This window comes from Oculina patagonica, chromosome 4 (assembly GCF_052425735.1).
Source record: "Oculina patagonica isolate OP01 chromosome 4, crgOcupat, whole genome shotgun sequence".
Taxonomy (NCBI): Eukaryota; Metazoa; Cnidaria; class Anthozoa; order Scleractinia; family Oculinidae; genus Oculina; species Oculina patagonica.
In genome coordinates, this window is record NC_135761.1 from 34,246,132 (window position 1) to 34,251,483 (window position 5,352).

The following is a 5,352-nucleotide window of genomic DNA, read 5'->3' on the forward strand; positions in this document are numbered from 1 at the left end:
ACGCAAGTCCTTCCTACACACCCAGGACACAATTAAAGACACAATTAAAGTGAAGGAACAGAAACCGCCCATCGTAAACCAACAAAGCGCTGTTTATTATTATAAGTGTGATCTGTGTGATGCAGATTACGTCGGCTATTCTTGTCGACACTTGCACCAGCGCATCGAAGAACACAAAGGATCGTCTATCGGACATCACGTGAAAGAACAACATGGAAAGGAGCCACACAACATCGAGAACAATTTTAAGATTTTAAGGAAGTGCCAAAGCAAGCTTGACTGTTTGATTTTTGAAATGCTTTTTATTAGACTTCTGAAACCGAAACTTAACAAACAGAGTGACTCGCTCTGCGCGAAATTATTTGTTTAGATATTTTTAGGTATTTTAATGTTCTTATTCTCGTCGTCTTATTCGCTTGCTTTACGTTTTTAATTATATCTTTTACAACTATGCATGCCATTCGCACAAAGTTATTTTTTAGCCATTTTTAGCCTTTTTATTCTTATTGTCTATTGTTTGTATGTACATATTTTAGCGCTTTTACTATATTTACACATGTAATTTTATTCTAACACCTAACTTGAAAATGACCGTCGAACAGTCGAAACGTCATTCTAATTTTTTAGCATTCAACTTAGTGCTAACAAGAAAACCACTATTCTGAAATGTGGCAACATTAATTCAGCGAAGTCGACTATATCAGAATCTGGATTAAAAGATCCACAGATCCTGGTATTTAACGTCGGAGTGAATGATGTCGAGTCAACAGATGATGCCACCACGATCTCAAATAAGTTGACTGAAGTAATTTTCTTAACAAAGTCGCAATTTCCCACTGCCAAGATTGTGGTTTCGGAGATTACACCCCGCTCTGATGAGTTGAATGTTAAAGTGGAACAAACAAATGACCAGCTACGATCTGCACTAGAAAATGTCGAAAATGTATATGTAGTGTCACATGGAAACATAAAAGAAAAGAACTGTTTTCATGATGCAAAGCATTTATCCAGAACCGTAGGAATCCCAAAGCTTGCCAGCAACATAATAAGAGGCATTAGACTTGCCAAAGGGTTGACGTCACCTGCCAATAAACGAAAAGCGAAACGTCAGAAAAGAGACGACAAGAGACGCCAGCCAGACGACGGTGGAACACCCCCACCCTCATCGCAACCTTCGTCGCACCAGGAGGACAATATGAACATCATGAGGGAAGTGTTGCAACAGCTGCAAGTTAATGCGTCACTTCTGAGCGGCTTGGCCTCTTCCCGCCAGCTGTTCCAAGGCCCGGGAACTCCTGGCGCTTTCCCTCAGACGATATATATATTTCAGGCAGTCAGTGCAGGCAGTATATTGATTTTTCCTCTCTCTCCTTCTTTATTATCATGAATACGTAATATTACTACTACTTACCTACCCTCCCCTTGTGTGAGCCTCATTCTGCGGAGTTACTTGTAGCCTGTAGGGTGGGTTTTCCCCTTCAGTTTTATTATTAGTACTTTTTACTTGAGATACGAACGTTCTGTCCGTTAGTACCAATCATTTTGTTTTGTTGAGATTCAATTCTCAGCTGCTTTCGAAATGTTTACTCAGAGGTGTTTAAAATTTGCCTCGTTTAATGTCGAGGGCTTGCGCAACAAGATGGAAGACCCCAGTTTTACTAGTGAAATATCAAAATATGATTTTGTTACGCTTGTTGAAACTTGGTTACCAACCGATGAGCAAGTCAATTTCGATGGATATATTAGCTTCTCATTATATCGAAAGAAGAACCCAAGAGCTAAACGTGCCTCTGGTGGGATAACTCTTCTGATAAAAGAGCACCTATATCAAGGTGTTAAGATTTACAAATGCGAAGATGACAAATTTTTATGGTGGAAGTTAGATCGGAGTTTCTTTGGGCTCTCCGACGATATCTTTGTCTGTTCTGTGTATCTTCCTCCGTACACGTCTTCCACTCAGTTATTAGGTAAAAACAATGACCGCCTTGATTGTTTTACAACACTCCAGAATCAGCTTTTAGATTTCAGTAAGAAAGGTAAAATCATACTTTGTGGCGATTTCAATGCCCGTACTGGTCATTTGGATGATTTTGCAGAAGATTTTTCATGGGACTCAGGTTGTAATTTGGGGGTATCTGTAAACGACCATATTAAGCACAGAAGCAATAAGGATCATAAGGTCAATAAATTCGGCTCACATCTAATAGAGCTTTGCCATGGTTTCAAACTACGAATTCTTAACGGTAGAGCTAAAGGTGATAGGCTCGGTGATTTTACATGTTTTACTCCAAATGGAGTAAGTTCAATTGACTATGCTATAGTTAGTGAGGAATTACTCACTGAAATAATAGGTTTTGTTGTCTCCCCTTTAACGGACTGGTCATGCCATTGTCTTATATCTTTTGTACTAAAGTCGGGAGTGCATATGAAACCGGAAAAGACCAGCATTTCTCCGTTAAATCCATTACCAATGTCTTTTAAATGGAATGAAATAGCCAAAACTAAATTTCTGGGTGAAATGTTATCACAGAAGGTTAGTGACCGTATTGAAAAATTATCAACTACATGGCTGAAGGATGACGCCTGTGACGTCGATTCCGCAGTTAAAGACTTTTCAGATGTTATTTTTACTGTAGCTCATTCTACCTTAACGGCTAAACTGGGTTGTGTTGGGCGAAAAAACTCGAAGCTTCCAAAGAGGAAGAAAAGAAAATGGTTTGATAAGTCTTGTTTTGAGTTAAAAAAGGAGGTGCTGCGCCTTGGAAATTTGACGTCTAAATTTCCTTCTGACCCTTTCTTACGTGGAAGGTTTTTCGATGTAAAGAAAACGTTCAAAAAGATGGTAAAATCGAAGAAGAGATTGTTTAAGGAAGCCTTACTTCAGAAAATTGCCAACTTTGAATCAAATAACCCCAAGGAGTATTGGGAAATGGTAAATGATTTGCGGCAACAATCAGCCCAACAAACAACAGACGCGGTGAACGCAGATGAATGGTTAGATTATTTTAAAAAACTATCTTCGCCAACTATTACTTCGAAAAGTGAGTTTGAGAAGTTGGTTGACTTTAACGTATCCAGGATTGCTGATTTCGGGAAGGTAAATGACCCAATTCTCGATGACGAAATCTCTCTTGAGGAGATTCACAAAGCGTCTGTCAAATTGAAAACAGGCAAAGCCGCTGGAAACGATAGTATTTCAAATGAGATGATCAAGTCTAGCATTTTCATTCTCGGGCCCGCCTTAAAAATTCTTTTCAACAAAGTTTTAAACTCAGGCATTTTTCCTCAGTTGTGGTCAGTAGGATATATCTCACCCGTATTTAAAGCAGGTGATACAGGAGACCCTAATAATTACCGCGGCATCACCGTGTGCAGTTGTCTGGGAAAATTTTTCACATTAATTATTAATGAACGTCTTACAAAATATCTAGATGAGAATAATATGATATATTTCAATCAAATCGGTTTTCGAAGAAACTATAGGACGTCAGATCACATTTTTGTTTTAAAGACTCTCATTGACCTATATACAAAAAACGGTAAAAAAGTATACGCTTGCTTTATCGACTTTCAAAAGGCGTATGACACAATATGGAGAAATGGGCTGTTCTATAAACTGATGAAATATGGAATTTCTCAAAAAATAATTTTTTTACTAAAAAACATGTACGATAGAGTTGTTTCTGCGGTCAAAGTTAAGCATGGACTTAGTTCCTTTTTTCAACCTCTTATAGGAGTTAAGCAGGGTTGCAACCTGAGCCCAACATTGTTTAACTTGTTTATAAACGACATTGTTGATCTGTTTGATTCTAGTTGTGAACCTCTGCATATGATAGATTGCCAAATTAGTTGCTTACTGTACGCAGATGATTTAGTTCTTCTTTCTCAATCGGAAAGCGGTTTACAGAAGTGCCTTGATAGATTAAATAGTTACGTTAAGAAATGGCAAATGAAAATCAATATCAAGAAGACTAAGGTCATTATTTTTAACAAAAGTGGCAAAGTACTCAGAGGTGAATTCAAGCTTGGTAAACAACAATTACAAATAACTGATAGCTACGTCTATCTAGGGATTGTTTTCACAATCTCTGGCTCTTTCTCACTGGCACAGAAGAAGCTGTATAATAAAGCTACAAGGTCTTTATATAGTTTCCTATCAGAGATTAACATTTACAATGGTGCCTCTGTCACAACAATTCTTAAGCTTTTCGATTCTCTTATACAGCCAATCCTTTTGTACAACTGTGAAATTTGGGGTTGTTTTTTAAAATTGTTTGGGGGTAATTACGATAAATTTGTTTCCAAAGTTTTTGATGAACGAATAATCCCCGAAACTATGCATAATAAAGTATGCAAAATGGCTCTAGGGGTTCACTCCAAAGCAAGTAACCTCGCAGTAAAAGGAGATCTTGGACGCTTTCCCCTTCACCTCCTTATTTATAGTACAATTTTTAAATACTTTTTGAGACTTCTTACATTCTCAGAAAACAAAATGTTAAGTAGTGCTCTTGAGACAAACATTCAATTGGATAACACTGGTAAGCACTCTTGGTTTACCACTATTAAACACCTTTTGCGTTTTACTAAATTAGATGTGATGACAATAGATTTTTCAACTTTTGAAAGAAGTAAAATACCCAACCTGTTAAGGTTGTTTAAAAATAATCTTTCAAAACAATTTCAGGTTCATTGGTTGAAAAATATAAATAAGGATAAATTAGATCCTTCAATTGGAAACAAATTAAGTCTTTACGGCGAAATAAAAAACGAAGTTAGGTTTGAACCTTATCTAAGGATAATAAAAAATGTCAATCAAAGAGTGGCGATAACCAAAATGCGGATTTCTAGTCATCAACTGCCTATTGAATCAGGTCGATACAAGAAGATACCTCGAGATGAGAGACTTTGCCCATTCTGTAAGTCATCTATTGGTGACGAGTTCCATTTTTTGATGAAATGCACCCACTCATCATTTTCTCATCTTAGAGGTGTCTTCTTAGATCGCCTCTTTTCAATAAATAACAGTTTTAAATTTTTGAATTATAAGGCACTTTTTATATATATCTTAGCTATGTGCGATGAAAATATCTTGAATCTAAGCGCCCACTTTATCTGTGATATTTTAAACTGTTATAATGAATCACTAAAAGAACTTGAGGAGAATTTTTCCCTCACGACCAAGAGTTAGTTGTTAGCTTGTTAATGTTAATGTTTAGTTTAGTTATTAAGTGTATTCTGTTGTAGTCCTGTGGAACTGAAATCTTCAAGTTGAAGATAAAGTCAATAAAGTTCTAATTATACAGTCAACTTCCAAAAACTTGTTGATTCCAATAACATAACAGCAAGGCATTT